The sequence below is a fragment of the Ahaetulla prasina genome, chromosome 4, assembly GCF_028640845.1.
Source record: "Ahaetulla prasina isolate Xishuangbanna chromosome 4, ASM2864084v1, whole genome shotgun sequence".
NCBI classification, from domain to species: Eukaryota; Metazoa; Chordata; class Lepidosauria; order Squamata; family Colubridae; genus Ahaetulla; species Ahaetulla prasina.
This window is the reverse complement of record NC_080542.1, coordinates 85,032,800-85,049,302: the sequence shown is the minus strand read 5'-3', so window position 1 is coordinate 85,049,302 and position 16,503 is coordinate 85,032,800. Positions and strand designations below refer to the sequence as shown.

The 16,503-nt window shown below is 40.6% G+C and overlaps 1 protein-coding gene across 2 annotated transcripts in view; it reads left to right on the top strand.

The window, feature by feature from the left end:
* SACM1L (SAC1 like phosphatidylinositide phosphatase) overlaps nucleotides 1–16,503 on the top strand; it is a 57,564-nt gene that overhangs the window by 6,917 nt on the left and 34,144 nt on the right. The gene's annotated exons all lie outside the window — the stretch shown is intronic.

Below are 16,503 nucleotides of genomic sequence, written 5' to 3'. Positions count from 1 at the left end.
CCTCCCACCTTAACTTCTAAAACTGGTAAACTTCCAGCCTTCAACACCTTAATATAAAAATCTCTTGCTTTAGTAACTGCGTTAATACTTCCCTCCCATATAATTTACTGTTAATCCGGCTGGCACATTCCATCTCTACCATACCTGGCGATTTCTAAACTCATTTACCAAAAAAGCATATTCTTTTCTATCCCTCAGTATTTTGGAAGGAATTTCTTTCAACACCAAAACCTCTTGACCCAATATTTGAATTTTACTTTTATAAGAGGCTTGTCAAATTTCACTCCTAATCTTCCTAAGTGTAAAATAAATCACTATATCCCTTGGCAGTTTTCTCTGCCTTGCCACCCATGAATTAACACGGTAAATTTTCTCAATTTGATTTTCAAATTGATGTCAGTCCAATAACCTGCGAGAAAGCTTCTGCAAATATCGTTTTTAGATTCTCTCGCTTATTTTCTTTTAAACCTCTCACCCACAATGCAAATTCCATTATTTTATATTGTAATAAAACCTGTTCTTTATCTGCTCTCTCCACCTTTTTCCGAAGCGCGTCTATTTGACTTTTAAAATTCAAGTTAATTTGATCAATCTCATGCACTTTTCCATCCAGCTCTTTTATAGATTCAAACATAATCATAAAGGCTGACCTCATATCTTCTTGTAAATCTTCATTCTCAGCTGTAGTAGAATCTTTAATTTCCAATAATTTCTCCTCAATTTCCTTGTTTTTTATCTCGAGCAGAAATTTGAGCCTTCAAAAATTCTTTCAGCTCCTCTTGTAATTTGTATATTTGAACTAGCGAGGCAGTTCCCTTAGAATCAACAGGCTGTATTTGTTTAGAAGCCATCTTACGTTAACTTTGTAAATTGCAACAAAGTCAAATCTTTTCAAGCAACTTATTTAAAATGGGTAAATCAGTTCTATAAACCTTCGGCTTTTCTCTTTAAGATTTCTTCACTTAAGTATCAAATCCATCAATTTAAACAGAGTTAACAAGACGCTAACGATGTTAACAAAGGCTTCCTTAAGTTTCGTTTTCAAGCCTCATTAAACAAATCCACCAATTTCCTTCTACTCAAATACCTTCCAAAGATCGAGATGAGGTCTAAAACATGCATCCACCCTGCCTCTTGCCTCCACTCTGTCTGCTTAAAGTAATTCGAATATCTTCATTTTGATAGCAGAGATGGTCGGGAGCGCTTTGTTCTGCATAAATGCAGAAGCTTCCCAGATCTGGAGCATTTGTCAGGTTTAAACAGGGAGCTCTCACCCTTTGAGCTTCAGGAGTTATTTCTGGAGCTCTTGGGGAGCTCTACCCCCACCCAGGTGCTCACCTTTCCCTCTTCTCCCGAAAGAAAGGTTTTCAAGCCGCCAGACAGCTGATTTGCGCTGTCTGAGTGGCTTTAACAGAATCACGGGGACGGCAGTCCGAAAAGACCGTCTCCATCGCGCGTGGAGCCACCGGAAGTCCATCTGTGGTGCCTTTGATGTACGGAAGGAGGGTGATGCCGTTGTCTTGTTCTGTGTCTTGGTTCTTGGGTGGTGTCTCCCTTTGGATTACGTTGGTAATTGTGTTTCTTTGGAATCTGTTGGAGATTAATACGTTTATGAGAGTGTGTAATTCAGTTTTCAGGTGGTCTTTGTTGACTGGCGTTTGGTTCTGGAAATGAGAGTCTTGGCTACGGAGTTGATCTGTGCAGGGTGGTGATGTGATTGTGCGTTTAAGGAGCGGTTGGTGTGTGTTTTTTTCTGGTAGATGGTGTGTCCTAGGGAGCCATGGGGTTTTTTGTAGATTAGGACGTCCAGAAAGGGGAGTTGGTTGTTAGCTTCTATTTCCATAGTGAATTGTATTTTGGGGTGTATGCTGTTGAGATGTGTGAGGAAGTTGTCCAGTTTTGGCCTCCCCAAGATACACAAAGAAGGAACACCACTCAGACCCATAGTCAGCTACATAGGCTCACCTCTACAAAATCTTGCCAAATTCCTTGCCAAACAACTTCAGACCTACGCAGAATCCATCACCTCACACGTACAAAACTCATTCCACTTTATAGAAACAATAAAGAAACAAAACCTACAACCCAGCGACCTACTCGCGAGTTTCGATGTCACATCCCTCTTCACCAAAGCGCCTATTAAAGAAGCCTTGACAGCTATCCAAAACAAATACAACCCCCCCAAACACATCCCAGATCTAACCAACCACTGCCTAACCATCACATACTTCATCTATAATGGACAAAGATACAAACAGATAGAAGGAGCACCCATGGGATCACCCCTCTCATCCGTCATCGCAAACCTATACATGGAATACTTTGAAACCAATGCTTTAGATAAATCTGAACTCAGACCCAAACTCTGGCTTAGATACGTGGATGACACTTTCGTAATCTGGCCACATGGCAAGGAGAAACTGGACCATGCTGGAACCACTGGCTGCTGCGCCCCCCTCCGATCCCCATGCAAAGCAAGCTGACACACACCAGGAACACATGACAGGACCTCGGACTCGGAGTGAGGCCAGGGCCTGGGATGCTGCATCACAGCCATCACAGCTCAAGACATCACAACACAGAATTCCAGAGGCCAAAACACCAAAGCTCAGGAACAAAAGACTAGGACCACACCCACGCAGGATGCTGCAAGGCAGCCGACCAATCTGCAAACACCCACTCTATCTACCAATCAAAATGCAACCACCCAGCCAGCAACCCACCCCTTTCCAAAGGATTCAACTTTGCAGTCGTTCCCAAACACATCTCCACTGAAACCATTATATGCGGAGTTGAAACCAGCCTGACCAAAATCAACCTTGATGACGCTAACAGAATCAGACTCGAAATCACCAACATCCTCTGCACCAGCAAACCACCCAAAAGCAACTTACCCAAAGAGGAACAGACAGCACTACTTAACCTGAATGAAGACACCAGCATAATAATCTTACCAGCAGACAAGGGCAACGGCACGGTGGTTATGAACACATCTGACTACCAAACCAAATTAACCAACCTACTCCAAGACTCCACATACAAACCCCTAAACACAGACCTCACCACCTACCTAGAAAAAAACCACTAGCTCAAAAATAAAAGCCTCCCCCATCAGTGAAGAAATCCAGCAAAGGATCATTCCCAGAGAGAAATCATCCAGATGCCCTAAGCTCTATGGTCTCCCCAAAATACACAAAGAAGGAATCCCACTTAGACCCATAGTCAGTTCCATAGGCTCACCTCTACAAAACCTAGCCAAATTTCTCGCCAAACAACTACAGCCCTATGCAGAATCCATCACCTCACACATAAAAAACTCATTCCAGTTCATAGAGATCATAAAGAAACAAAACTTAAAGCCCAGCGATCTACTTGTGAGCGTCAATGTCATATCCCTCTTCACTCAAGTGCCAATCAAAGAAGCCTTAACAGCCATCCAAAACAAATATAACCCCCCCAAGCACATCCTAGATCTGACCAATCACTACCTATCCAACACATACTTCATCTATAATGGACAAAAATACAAATAAACAGAAGGAGCACTCATGTTCCATGTAGAGGTTTGCAATGACAGGTGAGAGGAGTGACCCTCTCACCTGTCATTGCAAACCTCTACATGGAATACTTTGAAACCCAAGCTCTAAAATAATCTGACCACAAACCCAAACTCTGGCTCGGATACGTAGATGACACCTTCATAATCTGGCCACACGGGAAAGAAAAACTGGACAACTTCCTAATACACCTCAACAGCTACACCCCAAAATAGAATTCACCATGGAAACAGAACCTAACAACCAACTTCCCTTCCTGGATGTCTTAGTCTACAGGAAATCCAGTGGCTCCCTAGGACACACCATCTACCAGAAGAAAACACACACAAACCACTATCTGCACGCACTCTCACACCACCACCCAGCACAGGTCAATTCCGTAGCCAAGACACTCATCTCCAGAACAAAACACTTAGCTGACGAACAACACCTAAAAACCGAACAACACACTCTCACTAACGTACTAACATCCAATGGATTCCAAAGAAATAAGATTACCAAACTAATCCATAAAGAAACCCCCACTAAAATCCAAGACAGAGAACAAGAAAATGGCAAAGTCCTCCTTCCATATATAAAAGGCACCACAGTCAGAATCAGCAAGATCCTCCACAAACACAGCATCAAGACAGCATTCTGCACAAACTGAAAAATATCCACCATCCTAAGAAACCCCAAAGACAAAACTGAGTTAGAAAACCAAGGAGTATATGAAATCCCATGTACCGCCTGCAGCACCACATACATCGGACAAACCAACAGAAGAATAAGTGCACGCATTGAAGAACATAAGAACTCAGTCAAAAAAGAGAACCAACTTCTTCTCTGGTCCAACACCTTTCTTAGGATGGTGTTGTGTCTCGTCCGCTTTCCCCGCAGCCAGGCCCGTCTTATCTGCTTCCGAACGCTGAGGAATGTCCTAGCATGCCTCCCGGCCCCAGCCCTGGCTCCATGCCCAGACAGGCCGAAGAAGAAGAAGTGCCTCCAGCCCCCAGCCCTGGCTCCATGCCCAGGCAAACGGAGCAACTAGACCCCTCCCCCTCCCCCACAGCATGTGAACCTGAGGAAGGTCAATTACCAACAGCTGCAGACTGGAGTGACCCTCACTTCAGGAGAATTGATAGGCGGCGTCAACAGAAGGAAGGGAGGGCCAGGCCTGGATAAGTGCTGAGTCATGGAGCCACACCCCATGGCCTATATAAAGGATCTGCTTTCTGGCATTCTCTGAGTCAGGCAAAGTCTACCTTATCTTGCTGAAGTCACTTTCTGGTCTCCTGCCTGCCTTGAGAACTTTGCTAGGACTTTGGCAGAGCTGCAGAGGCACGCCTGATTCGGATTTCCCTGACCTGGCCATCAGCGGAGGAGTGGGACACGACAGATGGTGGATATTTTTCGGTTTGTGCAGAATGCTGTCTTGATGTTGTGTTTGTGGAGGATCTTGCTGATTCTGTCTGTGGTGCCTTTTATATATGGGAGGAGGGCTGTGCCGTTTTCTTATTCTCTGTCTTGGATTTTAGTGGGGGGTTCTTTTTGGATTAGCTTGGTACTCTTATTTCTTTGGAATCCATTGGATGTTAGTACGTTAATGAGAGTGTCTAGTTCGGTTTTTAGGTTCGTCAGCTAAGCATTTTGTTCTGGAGATGAGTGTCTTGGCTATGGAGTTGATCTGTGCTGGGTGGTGGTGTGAGAGTGCATGCAGATAGCGGTTTGTGTGTGTTTTCTTCTGGTAGATGGTGTGTCCTAGGGAGCCATTGGGCTTTTTGTAGACTAAGACATCCAGGAAGGGAAGTTGGTTGTTAACTTCTGTTTCTATGGTGAACTGTATTTTGGGGTGTAGGCTATTGAGGTGTGTGAGGAAGTTGTCAAGTTTTTCTTTCCCGTGTGGCCAGATTATGAAGGTGTCGTCTACGTATCTGAGCCAGAGTTTGGGTTTGTGATCAGATTTTTCTAGAGCTTGGGTTTCAAAGTGTTCCATGTAGAGGTTGGCAATGACAGGTGAGAGGAGTGATCCCATGGGTGCTCCTTCTATTTGTTTGTATTTTAGTCCATTTGGAAACCCGCCCTTATTGACAAACGAGTCTCTAACACGAGGAATGACACCAGACCCACACTCACAAGGTCCACACAGGATGTCACCACCATACATGCACCCAGAAAGGAGACCCAAACCCACACTGATCAGGAAGCACGACCAAGGACCAGAAGCCAGACCGCAGCCGCAACATTAGCCATTTCAAACCCCTCCAATCCATACATGCAGCAGACTGACACCCACTATGAAGATGTAGCACGACCACAAAGCCAAACAACAGCAATGCAGCTCACCAGCTCAAATCCCCCTGCAACACAGACTAAACTGAGCACAATCAAGCCCCCACCCAAACAGGACACACCCGCAGCCAATCAGAGCACAAAAAAACCCCCATCCAATCAGAGCACAGCCAAGCTCCCACCCAATCAGTTCAAACCCCCACTAGCAGTTAAAAGGAAGAAACAGCTGCAATCACACATTGCTCCCAGAAGCACGAAGCTGAAGCCTGAAGATGACGAATGAGACTTTGTCGAAACGTTGCCAAGATACTTCCAATTTTACGCGGGAGAAAACCCGAACAACCAAAGACCTACATATATATATATATATATGTTGTGTGTTGGTGTTAATTTTTGTAGCTGGGATTCGTTTCTTGACTAGTGCTAGTTTTCAGATGTTTGGTAAGCGGGAGGCATCGTTACATTTATTCATGTTATGGGGGTGTTTCTCTATTTCTATGGCTTCCATAATTATTCTCTTGTTATAGTGTTCAGTTCTGGAGATTAATTTGGTTCCTTCAAAATCAAACACCCCCCCACCAGTATTTATAGAGAAACAGCAGTTAAAATCCACACTTTGCTCACATAAGAACAAAGCCAAAGCTTGAAGATGATGAGTGAGATCTCATTGAAACGTTGCCTAAATACTTCCAATCTTATACAGGAAAAGACCCGAACATACCAAAACCTGCACACACACACACACACACACACACACACATATATATATCTCCCCTTCATATCGGTGCTGACTTATGGCAACTGCCTGGACAAATCCCTGCTGTTTCCTTGGCAAGTAGTGTTTATGTTTCAGAAGTGGTTTGCCATTACCTACTCCCTCTGTGGCTGAGAGAGAATAAGTGGCCCAAGATCACTCAGCTAGTTTCATGTTTAGGATGGGACTTACTGTCTCACAGTTTTCAGCACCGTGTCTTAACTACTACACCAAACTGGCTGTCTAATGGAATATATATACAATTCTGAAATAGAAAATGTATAGATGTGATTTTTCTTCTATAATCATCCATCTGTTGTTTAGAAGGTCACTTTATTTTACTGATTCTAAGCATATTTACATGGTAATGCTGTTTAGGGATTCAACGAGGTGAACTTCCCAAAAAAATGTAGAATCAGTATTTTAAAGACTATTGTTTTTTTATATATATTCATTTATTGATAACAAGTGATCTAATAAAGTTGTTGATCAGTCAAAATGTATCTTGGCTTATCAACACTTACTTTGTGTTATGATACAGTAATAGGAAACACATTTTATATGGGCTGTTCTTTCCAAAGTGTACAATTAAATTCTTAATATTTTTGATGCAGTTTAATGCTTGATACATATATTCCAGTAATATCATCAAATGGAAAAATATGCAAGTATATTTTAAGGTTAATTCAATTGCTTAATGGTTATTATTCTTTTGACAAGCTGCTACAGTGTTTCAACATAACACTACAGAAAACTTTAAGCAATATTGCTCTATTCTAATGAGTCAGGATTATCATCATTCCAGATTTATGTCTCTTAGGGATCCAGGTTTAATATTGAAATCTCTGTGACAAATGCAGACATTTATGTGATTATATCGGATAGAATAGGAAGCAGGTAAAGGGATGAGTATCTAAACTCATGTTTAAAAATTACCTGATGGAGTAGAAGGATTGCATCCTGATTGAGAAACTCAGCTTCAGCTATGGTTGATTAATTTTTCTCTCCAGAGCTTTAGAGCTGAACTATATTATTCCCTGGATATCCTTTTCTTATTTTGGATTTTGGTTTTCTTTCCTTTCCTTTCAGGTAAAAGTTGTTTCTTTTATCTTGATTTTTCTTGGATCTATGATTGTTGCTTGCAGCTAGGGAGAGCTCTCCGTTGATATGGATTGGAGCTGGGGGGTCTCCCCTTTCCCTCTCAGGTACCGGGCTGGTAGCTCTGGGGGGTGCTGCGGGGGATTTGCTTTCACCCCAAAGGTTGCGGCTGGCCTCCGTTGTCTCGGAGCGCCCTGATAAAAGCCGCTGGAGCCATGCTAGCCTCTAGGAGCCTTGGCGCAGTTGCATTTTACTCAGGAGTTTTTTCAGCACCGATAAGCTGTGGAGCAGGTTTGTCGCTTGCAGCTGCGGACTGTTTTCAAGTTTGCCAGCCACGCCAGCCTCTTGCAGCCTGGGCTTGGGCCATTTTATTGCTTCCTGGAATTTTGGTGCTAGGAAGGAACTGTGGCAGAGCCTCTGGGCTGCCCTAGCCTTTCTTAGCCTAGCGCAGCCCTGGGAAGGAAGGAGTTAATTGAGCGCCCCTTTTTCCCCACGCTTTACAATTATGGCTTCCGGTCTGGGTGGCTTTGTTTTCCTGGCATTGCTTTGTGGCCACAGGACTGGCAGGGCTATCTGCATTGGGGGATGGGAGCCCTGGTCATTTTCCAGCCTTTTTTTGTGCCTGCGGGCTAGCTTTGCAGCCTGATCTGGGGAATCTGGAGGACCAGAGCCTGATATCTTCAGTGATCTGCAAAATTCCAGTTTGTCTGTATCATGGGATCAGGCTTGTATATTTTCCTTTCTGTTCTGTCTGTTTTGCAAAAAGAAAGAGAAACTGGACTTGGGACCTTTACTTCCTTGAGGGGGGTTGGTCATTTGGCAAATAGTTTGTCCTGCCTTTGTGGATTACAGAGGCTTCTGGCCTAATGTCTAACTTACCATGGGAGACTCTGATAGGCAGGCTGCATTCTCTGCAGAGGGTTCTTGGTCACCTCAGCCAGATAGAGGGGGCAGAGCACCAGTCAAGCCTAGAACAGCCAGCCTTGCTGTAACTGCTAAGATTTATACCAGGACCAATGTCTGTGCTGGCACATCCAAAGCTGAAGAAAAGACTGACCAGGCACGACAGAAAGCCATGGATAGAGAGTTTGCCAAGGCTTCAGCAGAGTTTTTACCTCAGGCCCCTTCAGACTCTGCCATTTCTGAGCATCAGATGGCTTCTCCAACCCCAGATTTGCCTCCTCAGCAGGATCTGAACATATCATTTCAACCTGCAGCTACCAGGTCCTGGTCACCTGATACCCTCAGTGACCCTCTCCCTCGGCCTGGGCCTTCTGGGGCACCACTTAGGGCCCCTGAGGAAATGTGGATTCCCACTACTGCGGGACTCCGCCAAGGGGATGTGGGAGAACAAGACATGCCACAGTTTATGAAGAGGTGGCTTGAGCAGGCCATTAAGCGAGGCATTGCGGAGGAAAGGCGCCAGCAGTCTCAACCAACTGTCTACTTGTATCCTTGGGGCAGGGAGGGGCCTCTCGGAGACCCTTGTCTCCAGTGGGGGAGTACCAGGAACCTGTGCTCCTGCTCCCTCTGAAATTAGTTATTACAATGGGGAGTGGCAAGATGAGGAGGATTTTTCTGTACCAGAGCAAGATGCCCGACCAAAACCTCCCTTCAAGGGTCTATTCAATCCTGCCCTCCTGAAACCTTTGTTAGCAAAGGCTCGGGCTACAGCACATATGGACCAGGCACCTGCAGCTTCTGGGTCCACTTTAGACAGTGGGGAACAGGATGATTTCCTGTTCACCGAGCAAGCGGTGGAGGCAGATACCATTCCTATCCCTAAGATGTTTTTGGACTTTACAAAGGCAGTAGACCTCACCGGCTACAGCTTCCAAGCCCACTGGGTTGGAGAACCAACTTTTTGGAGTGGATGCAGCCTTACTTAAGTTACTGGACATTCCCAAGGTGGCTGCTCCAGTGGCTGCTCTGACCTCTTCTTCTGTTTGCCACCTGATGCTGAGGACGCCTTGACGGCAGAGGAAAAGAGAGAGGAGACGGCCCTGCGCAGGGCTCACCTGGCAGATTCCTGGGCTATTAGAGTCTCTACAGCGGCTTCCTTCCTTACTAGAGTGTCAGTTCGATGGTTGCGACAACTTCAGTCTCATTTAGCGCCGGATGATATACATGCTCATCAGGATCTCTCCAAGATTTTAGCTGCTGCAGAATACACCGCGGATGCAACCTTGGCCTCTGCCAAGTTTTCTGCCAGGGCCAGGGCAGCATCTGTCACTGCTAGACGTCTGCTTTGGCTACGACACTGGCGCATGGACATTAAGCATAAATGGAAACTGGCTTCTGCCCTCTTTGAAGGGGAACATTTATTTGACCAGTCTCTGGATCCTTTACTAATCGAAACCAGAGACAAGAGGAAGGTGCTTCCATCTCAGAGCAGGCGGGCCGATTTCCGTCAGTCACCCTACTATAGGCGGCCCTCCTTCCGTCGGGTGGGGGGGAGCTGGAGCGAGCTTTCCCTGACAACAACAGCCCTTCCAGTCACGGTCAGGTTACCAGATCGATAGAACTTCCTTTGCCAGAGGTAGACAACTGCCATCAAGCCAGCCCTTCAGGGGCAACAGTGGGAGAGGAGCTCGTCGATCCAAGTGATGACTGGCTCCAGGCACCTATTGGGGGCAGGCTGGGTCTGTTTGCGGTTAAGATCAAGTGTGAGAATCTCCTTCCTAAAGCATTAGGCATTGAATTCTCTGCCAGTCTCCCACCAGCTGTTAGGCTGGTCAGTTTTTCAAAGCCAGATTGTTTCAGACTTGTTGATACAAGAGAAAATCCAGTTTGAAAGAACTGAACTTTGTTGCTGCCTAAAGAAGAATGATCCTGAACCCAAGAGCCAGAGCAGAAGGATATGCTGGGGCTCAGAAGAAGACAATCTCATAGGAATGCAGAAGAAAAAAGTTATGAACATATTAATGCTGGAATTAGTTGCCAGAGAGAAAAGGCTTTCAAAGTATGGAACTGTATATGTTGAGAAAAAGATACCATGTTTTCCCGAAAATAAGATCCTGTCTTATATTTTTTTTAACCCTGAAATAGACTCTTGGCCTTATTGCCATGCACTCAAAAACCCGATAGGGCTTATTATCAGGGGATGTCTTATTTTGGGGAAAACAGGGTAAGTAAATGGCAATATAGAGCTTTCACATTATGGAACATTGTTAAAATGTAAATATAACAGTTATGTGAATGAAATTGGACTTTTTACTATGTCTGAAATTGTTGGCCAGAAAAAATTATGTTGATCTTTGTGCTGGTAGAAATTTTTGTTGTCCCTCTTGCAATCTCTACCGTTTATATTTATATTTTGAATGGTGTTATCCTGACTGGTGAATGTATAGATAACAATATACTATAACAACATTATAGATAACAGTGATAGTTTTCTTTTCTGGCTTTGCTGCTTCCACTTCCAGCATATCACTGGTCAGTTTGAAAACCACTAGAGACATATGTCTTAATTCAGGGCTATGCCTGCTTTTTCCAGACTGGTTTGTTTGTGATTTCATGTCCCTGTTGGGTATGTCCCAAGTTAAAAAATAATAATTGGAAAATATATTCATATGCTATTCTGATCTATAGCTACAAATATCCAAATAGTGTAAGTGTGGAACTCTATGGAAGTAAAAGTTGAATTTTGAAGAAACAAAAAGAGTAATAATGCTTTTGAACTTTGGTTTTAAAAATGATTCCTGAGAATATTGTGGACAGCCAGAAAACAAACCAATGGATCATCAAAGAAAACCTGGAAGTTCTCTTTCAAGACACAAGTAACCAGACTCAAGTTACACTGGACAACAATTATTTTGCTTCCGGAATGATTTTGGGTGTATCTATGGATTTTTGGCTGCTAATCATAAAAATAACTTGTAATTTAACCTGTCATTTATTATTTTATAGAAATCTTCTGTTTTTGCAATGTCTTATTTATATATTTTAAGTTTTACTTGTGTTATAAGATGCTTTGTGATCTCATGCATGTCCAAGTATGCATGCTGGGCATATTGCATAACATTTGTGGAACTGTGCAATTTGGGCATGCCTAGGCATGCTTAGGCTGGATGGATGCTGTTTGGAAAGGTATAAAAGCAGCTCACATGCATAGACACTACTTATTTCGTTGATATTGGTTTCCATATATTTTGATGTGATTGTTTCATTGTCAGGCTATTTCATTGTCTATATGCATGTAATTTACATAACAAGCCAGTTCTAGACTTGCTATACTACAGATGATTGGTAACATCAGAAATATCTCACCAGTGTCAGAATAGTTGTGATCCATTCTGCTATATTTGTGGTGAGTATATGCTTTAAGCCTCAAGATGCACTGTGACTGGACTTATTAAGAAAATGTATGAACTGTACTTCGGTTGTGTCCAGAAAAGGCCTCTGAATGAATTTGATTCCAGGATAGAAAAACATGGCATATGAACCGCTTGTTGACCCAACAAAGATATTTTGACTCTGCGTCAAATAGAACTTAAGCTGATTAAAAAATTGTGATGAAAGCAATGAACAAGGAAGATGAAGATTTCCATTATTTGAGACAGATATTTCCAGGAATAACTGATACTAAGATTAAGAAGAGCATTTTTGTTGGACTACAGCTCAGATATGCCATTAATGACAAATAGTTCAAAGATATGTTAGTAAGGCCAGAGAAAACCATTTGGAAAGCATTCAAGGATGATGTTGAGAATTTTTATGGCAACTACTGAGCACCAAACTGCCTCAGCTGATTGACAAATTTTTTATAGTATACAACAACGTGAAGTGCAACATGTCACTGAAGATTCAATTTCTATATTCACACTTGGAATTCTTTCCCAAAAATCTAGATGCAGTCCTAACTTCACTAGGATATTGCTACAATGGAAAAACAGTATCAGGGCAACTGGAATCCATCAATGCTGGCTATTGTTGGACACTACAGCGACATGTATCAGACACCAATTACAAACAAAAATTGGCAGCAAAACACCTTTAGCCCTGTTAAACATATGCAGCTTGTCAGAAATGTGATTAACCACATTATAGTCATTAAATGTTAATTTCATATTTCTCAAGAATCCCATGTGACATAATTGTAAAATTATACTTGTGTTCACTTTGAAGTGGTCTATCATAATCAGAAGTTTTCAAGAGGTGAAATCTTTGGGGAGAAAATCTTGCCCGGTGACATGTTTTCGACAAACAGTATTATGCAAAGTTGTAGCTCTCTGGAAAAGGGTCTAATGCTGGGTAAGGTGGAAGGAAACAGAAGAGTAGGATGACTAGCACTAAAGTGTATGGATTCAGTTATACTATCAGTGGCTGCACTATTGGAAGGCCTGAAGGACCAAGTCAGGGAGAGATCATCATGGAGAAAATATATTCATGTGATTGCTAAGAATTGACATATATTTAATGGCATATAAGTTAAAATAAGGTGAAATAGTGGAAGAACTCAAAGTCAAAAAAGACAGATTCTCCTACAGTTGTACAAATAATTAGGTCTGATAGAATGGGATAATTGAAATAGACTCTCTGTACACTTTTTACTTAAAGTGGGGGAAATTGATCAATTGAAATACAATTCTTCCTTCTCAATTAAAACATTGGTGGTCTGTTCTCTATGTTCTTTGATATCTAGAGAAAGGTTGGTTTCAAAATAGAGGAAAGTAATTTGCTTAAAAGGAGCCAATTAAAAAAAAAAAAGGTGACATTGGAGGTTGGGACAAAAATAATTAAGTTGGATGCTGGCTAGAGACCAGACATGCAAAGGCACAGTTCTTTTTTTCAGTGTTTCTAAACACATTTACAATAGATCTGTTGATTTTGTCTGTAACATAATAGATGACAAAAGTATAAGAGATTTTATATATCTTTCTTGGAATATTGTTGGTATAAAGAGGGAAATACCATTTTTATAACTCAAGTATTCATTGTATCTCCATCATGGGTGGGGAATGACATGAAGGTAATATTAAGGAAACGAGAGAAAATTTGTTTTTTGGGCACATTTATTTTCTACAAAGGTACAAGTAAAGTCAGGATCTGCCTTTTTTGAAATCTATATCTAGCATCTAGCTACCATCCATCATCCATCCATCCATCCATCCATCCATCCATCCATCCATCTTTTGTGACTACCCCTCTCACAATAAATGACTCTGGATGGTACACAACAAAAAAAAGTATAAGAACAATAAATATGTCCAAAGCAATCATATCGGTTTTTTAAAAAAAAAACTCATGATATTTGATCAGCAGTGAAACCACCTCAAGATTTCACCAGTCCCAGAAGAATGGAAAAACCCTGGGACCAGATGGAATACCAGCAGAATTATATAAAAAATTAGCGAAACAATGTTACAGGTATTTAATGATTTATTAATAGAAGCCAAGGTTCCGAATTCATGGATGGAGGCATATTTATTTATTTATTTATTTATTTAATCACATTTTTATACCGCCCTATCTCCCGGGGGACTCAGGGCGGTTCACAGCCTAATAAAAACATACATATAAATACAAAATAAAACACCAATTAAAAAACTTACTAAATAAGGCCGAATATTAAAAAATTGCGATAAAAATAATAAAACCCCGTTAAAACCAAATTTAAAATTTAAAATTCTAGTCCAGTCCTGCGCAAATAAATATATAACTCTTATACCAAAAGAAGAAACAGATTTACAACAAATAAATAATTATAGACCAATTTCACTATTAAATGCAGATTACAAAATATTTGCATCAATTATGGCAGAAAGATTGAAGCAGTTGCTAAATGAATTTATATATTCAGATCAGAACAATTTTTTGCCCAAAAGACAAATTAGAGATAGTATACGAGTCATATTGGATACATTGGCATATTATGAAGCACATTCAGAAAAACAAATGGCATTATTATTTTTAGATGCACAGAAAGCAATTGATAATGTGAATTGGCAATTTATGACCATACAATTACAAAACATGGACTTGGGGGATAGATTCATTAACATGATTAAGACTATACATAAAGACCAATCAGCAATACACTGAGAGCATATGCACCAAGACAAATTCCTTGTATGTCCAATCACACTTGGCCAATAAAATTCTGTTCTGTTCTGTTCTATTCTATTCTATTCTATTCTATTCTATTCTATTCTATTCTATTCTATTCTATTCTAAATGTTGTACCTTGATGAACTTATCTTTTCTTTATGTACACTGAGAGAATATGCACCAAGACAAATTCCTTGTGTGTCCAATCACACTTGGCCAATAAAAAAAAAATTCTATTCTTTATTTAATTTAATTTTTCTAGAATAATTCTAGAATTATTCTATAGTATTCTATAGTATTCTATAATAATAGAATAATTCTATTCTAAATTCTATTCTATTCTATTCTATTCCAATGGTGAATAAATGGTGAAATGACAGAGAAAGTAGATATCAGAAAAGGAACTAGACACGGATGTCCGTGTTATTCGTCCATTGTTATTCATCTTGACATTAGAAATTTTAAACAGAAAAATAAGACAAGATAAATAAAAGAAATAAATTAAATAAATAAATAAAAAGGAATAAAAATTAAAAGAGAAGATATAAGCTACAAGCATTTATGGATGACTTAGTATTTATTATGGAAGAACCAATAGAAACGGGTCCAAAGCTAATGCAGCAAATAGAGGAATTGGAGAAGTTTTTAAGAAAATGTTTAAGAAATGTTTTTAAGAAAATTTTTAAGAAAATGTTGGATAACCATCTGACTGAGATGGTGTAGGGTTTCCTGCCTGGGTAGGGGGTTGGACTAGAAGGCCTCCAAGGTCCCTTCCAACTCTGATGTTATGTTATGTTATGTTATGTTAAGTAGCTGGATTGAAAATAATACAAAAATTATAGTTAAAAATATGAGAGAAAACCAAAAGAAACAATTAATGGAGAAGTTAGATATTCAAATAGTGAAGAAAGTGAAATATCTGGGCATCCAATTAACCTCATTATGTATTATGTATTACAGTGAAGAAAGATAACTACTATAAACTGAGAAATAAAATTGAAACAGACTTGGAAAAATCTGTGACTATCATTAATGGGAAGAATAGCGTTAATTAAAATGAATGTATTACCGAGAATTCTGGGTTTTTTCCAAACAATTCCAATAAAATTGGAGAAAAAATATTTTGAGAGTCTGAATAAAATGATGTGGAAATATATATGGCAAGAGAAGAAAGCTAGAATTAATATTAAATTACTCCAGGATTCTCGGACTAGAGGAGGATTTAGTATACCAAATTGGGAACTTTACCATCAAACAGCAATGCTAACTTGGGTTAAAGAATGGATTTTACTGAGAAATACAAGACTATTGACTTTGGAAGGACATGATCTGCAAGGAGATTGGCATGCTTTCTTACGGTATGGAAAAAACAGGAGACATTGTGTAAGAAATGGATTCTTAACAGTATGGGAGAGAGTGAAAGAAAAACATATGGAAATACCAACGTGGCTTTCAACAATAGAAGCTTTGACACATCCGAATATTATTAACATGAATAATATTGTAAGGTATAAGGACATTTTAACAGAGAAGGGAGAACTAAAGCAGAAACAAGATCTAGAAAAACAAGGGATTGAGACTGGTACACAAGATTGCAAATACAATCAAGATATCATAAAGATTTGAAACAATATAGTTTTAATTTGGGGGAATCAGAGTTGGATCAGATAATGACTGGAAAGGATGAAAAAAATGATCAAAAGATTGTATAATTACTTATTGCAAATTAGATTAGAAGGTGAAGAAGTAAAAAAGACAATGATAATATGGGCG